Genomic DNA, 15,396 nt, shown 5'->3' with positions numbered 1-15,396 from the left:
AGAACAAACTGTTTAAAGGCTAATAAACAATCTAATAAATTTGGGTTCTAAATTAAAGTGTCAAAATCTCTTTCATCTTTTTCAAGTAAATTGAGATAATTTTTCCCCACTTTGATACTGCTCATTTTAAAAGACACTATTTACATGAGAAGTTATAGTTAAGATAATTGGCTGTAGAGTCAGTCAGGCTTGGATTCAGATGTTTGCTCCACTACCAACAAGCTGTGTGACCTATAGTAACTCATTAAGCCTCTCTGAGCTTGTTTTCTCATCTGTAAAACAGGAATAATAGCATCTACTTCATAGGACTGGTGTAAAGACAAATAATATCCTATGTGTCAAATTTTTAAGAGTGCTTAGCACACGGTAAGTATCTGAAGAGAAGAACCCTTACCATTGTAACCATTTTTCAGTGTTAATTAAGGTGGCTTGAAAGAAAACATAAATATTAGATATAAGGATTGTATGTAAATTGGCTTAATCTGATGGCACAGAATCATATTTATAAAATAGCCTTAAAAATACTTTTCATGCATGGTGCAAAGCTAATTGTAAAAGCATGGATGGAGAGATGAGAATTTTTGTAACATCACTCGTCAGGGCAGTAACTTAACTTCAACATTAAGTTTTTAAAATGATTAGGGCTGTGAATGTAGCCCAGTGGTACAGTACTTGCCTAGGCCCTGCATTTGAGCTCAAGTACCACAACATAAACAAATTTAAAAAGCAGATTAAATAATTATAGTTTTAAACAAATCCTAAACATAATATTTGCTCCTTGTAGCATATTTCATTGTAATTGTTTACCTTAAAGCAAACTAAGAAAGTCTTGGGGTTTTTTTTCCCCCCACATGATTAAGAGGCCTAGTATATTTAAAAGGATGCTAAGTGAACCAGGAGTTACTTAACAGACTAGAATAACATTACTCCCTCTTGATGCTCCCCGCCTTAGAAATATTTGGTAACACAAAAAGTAAGAGAAAAAAAAAATGCATTGGCCACCACATCTCCACTTTATTAATCTAGGCAATGACAACCCTTCAGATGATCTGGCTATATAAGACACTATTTTAAATACTACACTAAATTTTGCTGTTATTTAACAATCAACTAGGTGACTTTAGACAATCAAGTAAGTATTTTTAAACAGCCAAGGATGTTATTTCTGGAATTCAGAAAGTATATATCAAGTACTGATTGGGTGAAATACTGAATATATTTATTGGAATTGCATCACACTTGATGGCATACCCAATAAAACATTTAGATGACTTTAAGATGGAAAGCTGGGATTCATTTACAAACTTTAAATACTTGTCAAATATAATGCTAACTTCTAAAAAGAGAATAGATAATTTTTTTTGTAGTCAAAACAATCTGCAGAAAACATTTCCCAATTAATTTTAAACTTTGAATTCTAGTGGTTATCATAATAAATGAATAAGCATAACAGCTGAGAGGAAAGTCATACTAGTAGAAAATTTTAAAACCCAATTATGATAGAATATTAAACAAGAAAAGATTTTGATTTAAACAGATTTTTTTGAACTTATAATTTAGATGTTGTATCATTTTAAATACAACCCCCAATCCCAGATTATATGAACCCAAGCAGCAATAAAATACTATGATCTGTACAGTATTTTCAATTAAACAAACATCACATATATTTTATTAAGAATCTACTGGGCGCGTAGCACACACCTGTAATCCCAGCAGCTTGGGAGTCTGGGACCGGAGGATCATGAGTTCAAAGCCAGCCCCAACAACAGCCAGGCACTAAGCTACTCAGTGAGACCCTGTCTCTAAATAAAATACAAAAAATAGGTCTGGGGATGTGGATCAGTGGTTGAGTGCCCCTCAGTTCAATCCCCGGTACCCGCTCCCCCAAAAAAAGAGAGAGAGAGAGACAAGATTGTTTGCCAGCTTATTAACAATTAACAGAAGAAAATGAAAAAATATCTTTAACTCAATAATAATTGGATGTATGATATATCAAGAACTATGTAATGTTTTGAACAACCAACAATAAAAATTTAAAAAAAAGAAAATAATAAAGAGCTTCAGAAAAAAAAATAATTGGATGATTGAGCAAATCAGGAGATGCTAAGCAAAATCACTTTCCACTTAACCCAATCCTTGCAGCCTCAATTGGGTTTCCTAATTACTCCAAGCCCCCAATTTTACTTCACCATCACAGGTTGGAATTATATCTACATTTTATTCCTCATTTCCTGTAGATGTAGACTGGGGCCATCGATTTTCAAACTGATAAGCCCTCAATAAACCCTTTATCAACCTTTTATTACCTTCCCAATAGTGATGATTCCCAAATTTTACCTCTCTCCTTCCAATTCTTCTCCACCACCCAAATCATACCTGAAAGGAGTTAGTTTTGCCTCCTCTGACAGTACTTTCTGTAAAATAATAGCATTTAGTACAAGTTCTCTTTTAGAATTTCATTTTCATTTCCACTCATCAGTAGGCCCACTGATCCAACTTGGTAGCCTTCCCTTCGTTCTCACTATAAAAAGTTGCTCTCTTCATGATTAAAAGTGACAAGTCTACCTAGGTCTCATTCCTTCCCATTCAGATAGATCTTCATTAAAAGAGATGATTCTTTTTGCCATTTGAAATTCTCTCTTCCTTTTTTATTTTCTTTTTGGTACTGGGAACTGAACCCTGGGATGCTTTACCACTGAGCTACATTGAGCTAGCTGCAAACTTGCAATCCTCTTGCCTGCACCTGCCAAGTCTCTGGGGTTACAGGTTTGTGCCTGGCTAAACATCTCTTAAACTCATGGAATCTATTCTTTTGCCATCTTCAAAAGTAAAAGGGAAAAGTTTCCTGATCCTATGAAACCTCCTAGGTCATTCAACTCTCATTCATTTTGCCACCAAATACCATCCTTATTTCCGTTTCCCTCTGTCTCTCGCCATATAAGGGTAGTAAAATTATTTTTTTGAAGGTAACAACACTCAACAGATCACACTGTTCATTTTCTTCTACTTTTCTGTAGTCTTGTTTCACTGGTTCCCTACGGCATCTGGAACTGCAGGTCATATATACTCTTTTTTTTTTTTTTTTTTTTGTAGATGGACACAACACAATACCTTTATTTTTATGTGGTGCTGAGAATCGAACCCGGGTCGCACCCGTGCTAGGCGAGTGCTCTACCACTGAGCCACAATCCCAGCCCCATATATACTCTTAAAAATATATATATGTGTGTATGTGTGTGTATATATATATATATATAGAGAGAGAGAGAGAGAGAGAGAGAGAGAGAGAGAGAATACTTCACAAATTTGTGTGTCATCCTTGCACAGGGGCCATGCTAATCTTCTCTATATTGTACCAATTTTATTATGTATGCTGCCAAAGTGAGCACAGGTCACACTCTTGACTCTCCTAATGCACTTCCTTTAGCACCTATTTCCCTAGTTCCTTTTACTCTTCAAACACTCCCTTCTCTGTCCCCCTTTTTCTCACTTTTGTGAGCCATCTCCAGCACTTCTTTATAAACACTTCCATTCTCTTGAATCCACTTCCTCATATCTTTTGTTTCACTCTAGGACATAGCATGCTCATTCCCAGACTTCTAACAATGTCTTCAAGATTCAGCTAGCTCAACAAGCTCTGCTTCCCAAGTTCAGATTATATCAAAGCACACTTTAAACTTTTATTGTATTTATTCATTGCTTTACAATCTATAATGGCTTCGTATCTTTTGTGTATGTGTGTGTTTTCTTTTTCTTTCTTTCTTTCTTTTTTTGTTACTGGGTGCTTTTCCACCAAGCTACATCCCCATTCCTTTTTTAAATTTTTTTTTAATTTTTATTTTGGGAGAGCGTCTCACTAAGTTGCCCAGGACCTTTTTAAGTTGCTAAGGCTGACCTTGAACTTGCAACCCTCCTGTCTCAGTTTCCCCAGTTGCTGGGATTATAAGCGTGCACCAGCATGCCCGGCTTGAGTGTGTTCATCAGAGTGTGTTTTTAACCCAGATTTTAAATTTTTTTGGTAGGAACCTTTTTTTCTTTTCTTCTTTTTCAGTATTTCTCAAAATACTGAAAACAATTCTGAATACAGTAGTATAATTAGTTTATATAAAAAACAAAAGAGAGCTGGGGATATAGCTCAGTTGGTAGTACCTGCCTCACGAGCACAAGGCCCTGGGTTCAATCCCTAGCACCACAGGGAAAAAAGACATTCAAAACAAAATTAAATTTTTATTATTTGTAAAACATTTGTAATTGTTGCTATAGCTACAGTCAAAAATTATTATGGGTATTTTTCTGACAATTTCTATATTTTTCACATATTCAAGGACATACGGCAGATTTACCCTCTTCATTTCCTTTAAAATGTTAACTCTTTCAATCCTAAAGTGGCCTACATGTAGTTACTCTGTCTAAAAAGATCTGATATGTAAAAAAAAAAAAAAAATCTGATAATCAAAGCATATACTCAGTGAGAGGCCTACTCAAAACAATTTAAAGTAGGAAATCTAGTGATGAAGAGATAGATCATATTTTGTCTCAGAATTAATAAGATTTCTCAGGTTGTTATTTCCTAGAAGACAGAAGTGACAGGTAAAGTCTTTGTAAACTGAATTGGTGGTCTGTGGCTAATCATTGAATACATTTATGATTCAAAACCAAAGGTTATAAAATATTATCAAACAGATAGCATTTCCTTTTTTTTTTTTTGGTGGGGGAGGGTAACAGGGATTGTACTCTGGGGCACTCGACCACTGAGCCACATCCCCAGCCTCATTTTGTATTTTATTTAGAGACAGGGTCTCACTGAGTTGCTTAGCACCTCGCCTTTGCTGAGGCTGGCTTTGAACTTGCGATCCTCCTGTCTCAGCCTCCCAAGCTGCTGGGATTACAAGTGTGCACCACTGCACCCAGCTAAATAGCATTTCCATTTTACAGAACAGACCCAGAAATTATTTATCCAAAAAACTGTACAGAAAGAACCAGACTTCAAATTGAGGACTGCCTAAATGTAAAGTCTAAACTCTTTTATGTGTTTCCTAACTTTGTTTGAATGTGAATAAACAAATCATGACATTATCTGGATTGAGTTTTCACAAAAACAAAACATTTGTGAAGGGATATTAATAGACATAAATTTTGTTTTGTTAAAGGGTTAACACTAACTCAGTATTTTGATGGTAATTCAAATACTGATTTTTTTAAATTACAAATAGTATTATTAGGAAAAGTAATATTATGAAAAGACTGAGGATATAGCTCAGTTGGTAGAATGCTTGCCCGGCATTCACAAGGCCCTGGGTTCAACCCCAGCAGTACCAAAAAAAAAAAAAGGAATTAAGTATCAAATAATGCAAAGAACAAAAGTACTAATTATCTTAATGGCTGTGAGCCAGCCTCTAGAAAGGTAAATCCAGTATGTTTGTATCCACTAGGTCAAGAGGATATCAAACATACTGAATTTATTTTCTATCATTTGGGTCTAGATATTAAGTCAATAAGCCTTTCCCAGAGAAACCTAGCATAAACTACATATAATTTTTCTATGTTTTTGTATTTATTGCAACCAAATTCCACTAAACCTAAAGCAAACAGGACCAGGCGACAGGAAGAGAATAATAATTGTATCCCCATATACACCTTCTTCAATTTGTTTTGGGATGCCCAAATGTCCAGCAAAAAAAACCCTACAATTCTAAGCTTCCTTTACAAGAACCAATAGAAAAGGAAGTTCTTAGGTAAGGCTTTCAAGAAAATTCTTTAAAAGAATCTGACTCAGCTGGAAGGCACTCTTATATGTACATTTTCCCCACTTCTTCCGTGTTGTTTCTGCCTGGAAGGGCAGTTTGAACAGAATGCTAGCAGTTATTTGCCACCCTGAGGCCATTTTGATGAAAGCCATATATTATAGAAATGGAGAAGAAAAACAGATGTCTGGATTCACAGCTCTGGATAATTATGCCTGGACTCTTAAGAGAAAATCCCAACCATCTTTGTGCTAAGTCTCTTACATTAGCTACTTATTCTAATTTCGAACTGACACAAGAAGGAACACAAATCATTCATTGCAGTTGTCTTCTAGTGATTACAACAAATATCTCAAGAAGCATGGAAATGTGTCCTTCCTGTGTAGCACCAGGAGCAATTTAATCTTAGCATCTCAATATGATCTTTAAATCCCTCTGAAATTAAGAGAAGACTGATGTAATATATGTATTGAAAAAGATTCAAATGAAACAGCTCAGTGGAGTCTTCAGTCACAAATTTAATGTGATATTTTATGTGCCCACATTAAAATATTTTCTTTTGTTTAAAAAATGAAGGATATTCTCATTAAATCTGTATATTGGAGAATAAAATATTCTAGCTTTTTTATTATGTCTCTAAGAATTATATATTGTAAACTATGAAAACAGAATTTGTTGACTTGAGTTATAACTAAAATTAGAGTATTATGGGGTTCTATGTAATAACACATACCCTGTTTTTCATTTCTATACTCCTTACTGTTTTTCATTTCTATACTCCTTAAAGTAGTGCCAGAGTTTCAAAGTTCCAGGTGAACACAGTGAATGGTATATGTCTACAACAAGTTTTTTCAGTTTAGGTTTGCTAACTGAACATTGCTGAAGTTTCCTTTGTTTATTGTATTTATTTATTTTTTTAATAATAAAAAAAATCAAAATGTATTCCAGCTCTTCATGAAGTACAGCTACATTTATACCTTTTGGGCCTCAACAAATATTCATACAGTGCTTAAAAAATTGAGATATTTTTATATAAATCATTATCATAAATTAATTTCTTGAATTGGGCACAGAAAACAGCATCAGAATAAAATTAAAACATTGTGTGAAGAATAAACTTAATGTTATGTTTACCTAATTCCATGAAATTATACATCAGCTCAAGTCAGTAGGAATATGAAAGACACTAAGGAAGGTATTAATCTACCTTTCATAACTGAAATTTTAGTTCCAAAATATTACATTAATTAAATTATATTAATAAAATATGTTATTTCTTTTCCTTCAAAATCTGACTTATGCAGGCATGATGATGCACACCTGTAATCCCAGAGACTCAGGAAGCTCAGGCAAGAAACGCAAAAGTTCAAAGCCAGCCTCAGCAATTTAGAGAGGACTTAAGCAACTTAGAACAACCTGTCTCAAAATTAAAAAATAAAAATTTAAAAAGGACTGGGGAGGTGTTAAAAGCCCCTCTAAGTTCAATCCCCAGTACCAAACAAACAAACAAAAAACTGGTTGAGGCTTTGTGTGTGTGCCTGTGTGTATGTTTGTATTCTGTTTGTTTTTTGTAGTTCTGGGGATTGAACCCAGGGCCTCACACATGCTAAGTACTGTACTCTGTCACTAAGCTATATCCCCAGTCCTACATTTTATTTTTTGAAAGAAGTATTTAACTAAAACAAGAACTAAAATAATTAACCACATTAACCACCCATAAATAGTGTAAATCTTCATTTTTAAAGCTATACTTTTCTCGAAGAAGCAAAAGTAATACATCATGCTAAGAGAAACTAAATTTCTTAAAAGGATTCTCTTATTTTTAAAAAAATCATAAGACTATATTTCTTCAAAACACAAAACAAAATACAACTTTGAGTATCTTTACTACAATTTTTGGTTACATAATCATTCTAACCTTAATTTAGGTTATTCAACAAGAATGTTTCATTTTTGTTCCATGGACTCTATGGTATGTTATAACTCAGGGAATAAACATAAGATATGAGAATGATATTATACACAAAACATTCCATCAAGCATCCTTTCAATAATACAACTTCCAATGTTCTATATGCAAATTTACCTGAACTGAATAGGCAAAAAGAAAGAGGAAAAGTATTTTTTTTTTTAATGTCACTTAGTTGTTGATGGACCTTTATTTTATTTATTTATTTTTTATGTGGTGCTGAGAATTGAACCCGGTGCCTCACACATGCTAGGCAAGAGCTCTACCAGTAAGCTACAACCCCAGTCCTATATTTATGTCTGAAAAAACAAAAAAAAAGTACAACCTACCAAGAAAGAATATTTTTATTAAAATTAATTTTTGTTCTCATTTAAACTCAGAACACACGAAATCAATACAACTTTGACAAAAGTGATTAAAGGTTATCTTTTTAGATGTTTTCAGGAGGGGGGTATAGGTAGAATGAACTACAAGGTACAGTTTCTTCTAAGCTGTGCATTAGTAGCTAATAAGTGACAATCACCATTAAATTTAGTGACACAGTGTTAGCTTCTAACTATCTGAAATTCTTTAGGAATCTCATTTTTCCCCCTAAGGCAAAAAATGATTTGGAAAAAATGATCTCTTGTGTATCTGTACTTTCATGTTAAAACCAATAAGACAGTTTTCTGTTGAAAAATCTGATCATGTCATGTGATAACTATCTCTATGTAAAAGAAAAAGATGATCTTCATCAAAAAGAAAAGACTTTAATTAAATCCCAACACTTGAGTTGGGAAGATGACTATTTCTATTTTCAGAGTTTGGGAAAATTACATTTTACAAGGGCATTTCAGCTAGTTAGTTAGATTGAGAGCATACTGATATAAGTACAAGAATTGCTAAACACTAAATTTCCTTTTCTCAGATATTTCTGAAAAGTAAAATCTTACAACTAGCTACAACAGATTCAGAAAAGGGGTAATGTAAAATCAAAACATGTGGTACTCCTCTTCACTTAAAAAACAAAAACACTGTACGTATTTTAAATTACAAATCTGAAAGAAATGACTTAGAGGAAACACATATTCCCTTTCAGATGTAAGAAACTAGTATATAAATTTCAAAACCTCTAATCAGAAAGTAAATTACTTTGTGTAGTGAGAAAATGTTCCATATCTGAGCTGTTTGATACAGTAGCTACTAGCTGCAAGTGGCTACTGAGCAACTAAAAATGTGGCCAATGGCAGGATGTGATAGCACATGTCTGTAAATCACAGTGATGTGGGAGGCTGAGGCAGGAGGATTTGCCAGCCAGGTCAATTTAGAGAAATCCTGTCTCAAAATAAAATGAAAAAGTCTGGGAATAAAGCTCAGTGGTAGAATGCTTGCCTAGCATGTGTGAGGTTCTACCATTAAAAAAAAGAGAGAGAGAGAGAGAAGAAGAAGAAGAAGAAGCAGCAAAAGTGCCCCTCTCCAAAAAAGTGGCTAATGGATACGAAAAATCGAATTTTAAACTGTATCTAATTTTAACTAATTAAAATATAAGCTTCAATAGCCACACACAGCTAGGGACATTGCATTGGGTGATATAGCTCAGGGGAACTGAAAAGAAATATTTGTGCCTTAAATCCTGATTTAAATAGTAAAAAAAAAAAAAAAAAAAAAAAAAAAAATCCTGTAGATGGACATATACATAGATGCTTCTTCTAAACCTTTTTTTTTTCTTCTTTTTAAAATTCTTATGACTTATAAGGAGAAAAGGATTATAAACAACATAAAAATGTTGCTGCACTTGTGGGAACCAATTTTCTGTACTCACTTCCTCAAGGGGTATAGAATAGGCGATATGTTATTATTTCTTAAAGAGTTTCTAAAATCGTAGCTGTCTAGATCTCTCCCAAAATTTCTGGTTTGATTGGTCAGGATTGATACCTAAGCATAAAAATTCCTTAAAGCTAGCCAAGTGATTCTAAGGTACAGCCAGAGTTGGGTACCCCTAAACTAGTAAATCCGAAACTATTTATTAAGCATAGAGGCAATATGCAAACTCAGACTTTTGGGGGTGGGGTACCAGGGACTGAACCCCAAGGGCACTTTACCACTGAACTATATCCCCAGCACTTTCTACTTTTTATTTTAAAACACAGTCTTGTTAAGTAACTGAAGGCCTTGCTGGTTGCTGAGGCTGTCCTCAAACTTGTGATCCTCTTGCCTCAGACTTCCGAGTCACTAGGATTGCAGGTGTCCACCACTGTGCCTTGCTAAGACATTCCTTCAATGGCAGGTAAAGAAAGCCTTCAGACAACCCAAATTCAAGTCAAAACCCTATAGGTTACACATTCTAACATTCAGGAATGACTTGGGTAAACAGTCCTAAGTTTTTACAATTACTGAATGTTATTTAATTTTGCAAAAGAGATTAGCAAGGAAGAAACAAGCTAGATAGTACTGTCAACTTGCACTTGCTACTTTTGTATATATTATTTAATTTCAAACCCAAAATACCATGGAGGTAGTTACTATTCCATTATTTTAAAAAATTTTCTAGGATTTGGATAGTTTGTCACAGTGAAGCCCTTTACACTCTGATGCAAAAGCATTCTCTTTGAGACAGCTTGTTTCAGAAAATTTCCACACTTTTCTAGTGTGAAAGCAAAACAAGAAAAAGAAAAAGCAGGGTTCAGTGGTGGAGCACAAGATAAGGCAAGGGAGTACTTGAACCAGTCCCCATTCCTATAATTCCTATGCATCTGTTTGCAAACTCTGGGGAAAATAATTTAGGTTTATAGTTCAAATCTACACCACTCTCTATACTAGATCATTGAGAAGTTGCTTTTTTTTTTTTTTTTTTTTTTAATCCTAAGAAAGTAAACAATTCACCTACTGCTTCACAAGCTATTTTTAAAGTTCTCACATTTGGAAACAGGGTACATACAACAGGATGCTTATTCACAAAATAGGAATAGAAGAAGGATGTTAAGCATGTTTTCTTTTTTTCCCCAGACTCAAAAGATTGTTGGAACTTCTCCCAAAACAGTTTACAGACCACAGTTTTTAATTTTATTTTATTTATTCATTTTTTGGTGGGTGGGGGTGGGTACCAAGGATTGAACTCAGGGATATTTGACCACTGACCCACATCCCCAGCCCTATATTTTGTATTTTATTTAGAGATAGGGTCTCACTGAGTTGCACCTCGCTTTTGCTGAGGCTAGCTTTGAACTTGCGATCCTCCTGTCTCAGCCTCCCATCTCTGCCTCCAGAGGCACTGAGATTATAGGCATGGGTCACAGCGCCCAGCCAGACCACAGATTTGATAAACGTATTTAAAATGAGTATGGAAATAGTAACTTTAACTTAGGCCACTGAAAGTCATATATTAACTTACTTATTAAAAGCTATCTTTTAAAAAAAAAAAAAGTCCAGTTCCTGAATTGTTTGACCCATCTCAATTTTCAAATTACAAGGAAAAGGTTTTCAGGAAAAAAAAAAAAAGTGTGGAGGAAGTACAGAACAGATCCCCACCACTCCCATCAACACTGATCTTTCTTTCCTGAGACCCAATATCTTTTCTCCTCTCAGGCTCCTACCTTTGAAAGTGACATTAACTCAATGAGTCAAACTGGATTACATCAGAGACCTGATAGAAGAATACTTTCAACTAGCTATTCTAATTAACGGCACAGATTTTTCCTAATACATATTTCAAACCACATATGATGGAACATGCCTATTATCCCAGGTACTTGGGAGACGGAGGCAGGAGGAATGAAAGTTCGAGGACAGCCCAGGGCGTTAAGGGAGAACCTATCTTAAAACATAAAAAGAGCTGGGGGGTATAGCTCAGTGGTAGATTGCTTGCCTAGCATGCACAAGAGGTCCTGGGTTTAATCCTCCCTGCACTGAGGGGAATACATATTCAAAAATAAAGGTATGATGACAAGGAATTGACTTCTAAATGCACTGGCTTGGATTATGGTTGTGTTTCTTTTCAACTTCAAAATTATTTGATTACACTATAAAAACATTTTGTAGTTTATTTAAAAATTATATTTGTAATTTATTTAAAATTTATCACTGTCAGAATAGGAGAAAGACATTCCAGTTTCTTCAGGACATTTGGGGCTGGATAAACTGGGAAAATATATACCCAACTGATATGGAAGAAGCTACAAGGCTGCCTCATGGAATCCTTAACCTATTAACAGTGAGGCAGAGCAAGTTTTTCTTAATAGTAAGTAAAGAATACATCAGTTCCATTCCTTTAAAGATGAACACCTAGCATACAAAAGAACAAATATTCAATTCTTTCACATTCAAGTCCTACATTTAAAAAGCAGCCCTCCAGAGAGGGAAAGAGAGAGAGAGAGAGCATGTGTGCTAAGTTTTACAACTTTTGATCCCTACCACAGTATTAAAATCTGCCTTTTAAATTGATGCTGGTTTGTTGGCATAGAGGTGTATGCCTGTAAATCCAGCAACTCAGGAGGCTGAGGCAGGAGGATGGAAAGCTAGCCTCAGCAATTTAGTGAGGCCCTAAGCAACTTAGCAAGACCTATCTCAAAATAAAAAATAAAAAAGGACTAGTAATATACCCAGTGGTTAAATGCTCCCTGGGTTTAATCCCCCATATCCAAAGAAGGTGTATGGATGCAAATGACACTGGTTTTAATGGGGTGTGTGTGTGTGTATGTGTGTGTTACTTGTAACAAAAAGGCCATTTATATTTTTGGATGCTGGGGATCATCATTAAAAAAAAAATGTACTCTTTACACACTAGTAAATCTATTGGTAAGATAAATGTAAATTTAAAGTAAACCTACATAATGGAAAAGGAAGTCATAATTCTCTAATTGCACAAGCGAAAGACACTATAAAATGAGTCCCTATTCTTAATAATTAACCCTAAATATTTTTTTTTAATTCTAGCTTCCATCCTACCCTTTCCCCACATACACTCCCACAAAGTCTCCAGAACATCAAAGTTAGAACACAGTGTTATGAAAAAAATTACAATAAACCTAGGATTAGATGATAAAATAGTTAATGTGCTTCTGTATGAATTACTGAATCAATATATGCATGAACCTAGTAAAAAGTGCTTCTAGTTATATTTTACAAAGAAATAATTTGTAGATTAGAAGCCAATGAGCATGAAACAAGTTTTCACCTTGACCCTACCAACCCAGTCATTAAAACTCTGGGAAAATATCAACGCCTGTTTCCATAATAAGAAAACTTAATTTTTCTCCCACACTTTCGTAAAATCTATAAATATAAATTTTTAAACCATGCTAATTAGTTACCAGAGTCCTTCAACCCACAGATCAGGTGTCCTACATTTTGTTTAGGTCCCGCCTTGAAAACAAACCCGATTGCCCCATTTTCTGAGAGGTAAACTCAGCTCCAGGCAGCTCCCTATGAAGTCACCGCGTTTGTAGTTTCAAAGATGCAATTAAACGAAAATGACACAAGTCTGTAGAAGAGATTAGCTGGAAGTGTGTGGAGGTGTAGATCCTATATGTGCAAAGCTAATGAAAACTGTGTTACTGTAAATCTTGGGGACTATGTTTTTACCCATCCTCTCTTCTCCAATATATTTACAACAACAACAAAAAAAAAAATCGTAAGACTTTTCTTGACTTAGGTTTAACTTTAGTTTTTCAGCTTCTGCACCTAGTACCATGTAACGAGCAAAGGCGCGGAGGGGAGTGCGGGGGAGAAAAGAGTTTTAACTTGAGCAAGAAGAAAAGCAATAAAAGCTTGCATCAGAGAGAGTCTCCCTCTGCCCCCTTTCTCTTTCCCCACCCCCTCTTCTTCGAGCCCTTACACACACACATTCTTCTGGGCGGCCTCTAACCACACCATCTCCACAATCATTTACAGAAATTAGAAACAGACTTCGGGAGCCTTCTCTTAGCACGCACTGAGTAGAGCTGTCTGTACAGGATGATGGGGCAATGTCACTCCCTATTACCCCACAATCTCTCGCCCCCCCCCACCGACTTTAGGGTTTCATTCCCAAGAATCCGGCTTTCTTCCGCAGAGATGGCTCTGCCTAAATGCAATTTCTTCTCGTCCTTTCCCACCCCGGTCACCCTATCCTCACTCTAACATACAAACACACCCTACCAGCAAAACCAAAGAAAAGTTTCTTTCACCAGGGCAACCGAGGGGTTTAGGGGCTGGAGCAAAAGCAGAAAGAAGGAAGACGACGAGTGAGGGATACTTTGGTTCTTCAGCATCCAGTCCAGCGCCCTGGGCCGCCCTAGTCCTTACCCGCTCGTCGGGAGACTCGTTCCTGCTACTGGAGCGCGGAGTAAGGGTTGCGGGAACGCGACGTCCCGGCTGGCCGCCGGCAGCTGCCGCGGGTGCGGAGAGCCACCACCTCTTCTCCCCCAAGCTGCTGCGGGAGTGGGCTGAAGGAGCTGAAGTAGAAGCCTGGGAGGGGAAGAAGAGAAGCAGCATCTCCTCCTCCTCCTCCTCAACGCCTCGGAAACGCCCCTCCGGCGGCGACCCCCGCCGGCTGCCTGACCCCAGAGCGATAGCGCACTCGCCGCCTGCGGTGCTCCGCGCCCCTTCAAGAAACTTCGCCGAACCCTCTACCGAGAGCGCCTCAACTCCAGCAGCAGGCTCTGAGCGCTGCCGAGGCGGCTGAGGAGGACCGGGGAGCCGGGGAGTGCTGCTCCGCGGCACGACGGTCTTTAGGGGCCGTGACCATAGTGTGTCACCCTCGCCGCGGCGCGGCCGCCTGAGCTACTGGCACTACGGGAGCTCCACCTCGGGCGGCCGCGCCGACCCCGCCCCTCAGTCCTGTCACTCAACTTTTCCCGGGCTCCAGAAGGACCGCGGATCTCCGACCCTGAGCTCCACTCGTCTTCATTGGCTCGTCCGGTTCTAGCCCCGCCCCCTCCCAAGGGACGAGGTCGACTGGGAGACCGGCGCCCGAGTTCCCATGACAACCGGTGCCTTGGGCCTGGCTTTTGGTGTTCTTCTGAGTAGCCTGACGCTGAGGTTGATGGCCGAGCCGCAGAGTTCCGAGAGCCTGCTTTCTGGACTGTTTTAGGCCGAGTTGAAAATGCATCCAAGGACCGCCACACTTCCAACTTCAGAAAAAACTGTGTGGCCCGGGGAGTGCGTGCCCCGGAGAGGAAGAAGCGCGTAACTGCTGGCTCTTCTCGGATCCACCTCAGTTACCCCTCCCCCCACTTGCGCTCCCCTGCCTCAGCCTTGTTTCCTTAATCTCTCCTGGAGATTTGGGCTTTGAAAGGGTGAGGGGAAGGTGGAAGAGAAAGACCAGAGCTGTGCCAGTTCCCTGGAGCCATAAAGCAAGTTCGAAATGGCGGGGTTAACGAAAACAGCCCCGTGGTTTAAAGTTGTAAAGTGATCTTCAAAGGTGTGGTGGCAACACAATTCAGAATGCCCTCGGGAAAACTCAAAAAATACTCAAAAATTTCAAAAGTATGTAAACGTTGGTCTTGGTATTTTCTCTTATACAAATAATAGTCCTAAAGTTTAACAATTTAAATAAAAGAGGTTTAATGTAAGATAAAATAATCTCCATTTTTCTCTACATCCTACAAGTTGGCGAAAGTCAATCGTGTCGTCATTCCTCTCAGAGAAACTAAAAGATTTTTAAGTTTTAATAATTTACAAGTAAGTCTTGAAGAATTTATGAGCAAACAGTGTTTAGTTGTT

At 37.3% G+C, this 15,396-nt stretch overlaps 1 protein-coding gene and 1 non-coding gene across 9 annotated transcripts in view; both read right to left on the bottom strand.

The window, feature by feature from the left end:
- Positions 1-14,369, bottom strand: part of Ptpn13 (protein tyrosine phosphatase non-receptor type 13) — a 198,513-nt gene extending 184,144 nt beyond the window's left edge. For 7 of the 8 annotated variants that reach the window (XM_071614406.1, XM_071614408.1, XM_071614410.1 and 4 more), the window contains exon 1: positions 13,978-14,369. The gene's annotated coding sequence lies outside the window, so the exon portion shown is untranslated. The remainder of the gene's footprint in view (positions 1-13,977) is intronic. The other variant, XM_071614413.1, reaches the window with a different exon arrangement.
- On the bottom strand, positions 3,286-3,392 carry LOC114096386 (U6 spliceosomal RNA). The gene has a single exon (XR_003583424.2). It is a non-coding gene; the product is annotated as a U6 spliceosomal RNA (small nuclear RNA).
- Positions 14,370-15,396: the final 1,027 nt, after the last annotated feature.

The sequence above is a fragment of the Marmota flaviventris genome, chromosome 7, assembly GCF_047511675.1.
Source record: "Marmota flaviventris isolate mMarFla1 chromosome 7, mMarFla1.hap1, whole genome shotgun sequence".
Lineage (NCBI taxonomy): Eukaryota > Metazoa > Chordata > Mammalia > Rodentia > Sciuridae > Marmota > Marmota flaviventris.
Note: the sequence above shows the minus strand (reverse complement) of the source record. Positions and strands in the feature narration are given on the sequence as shown.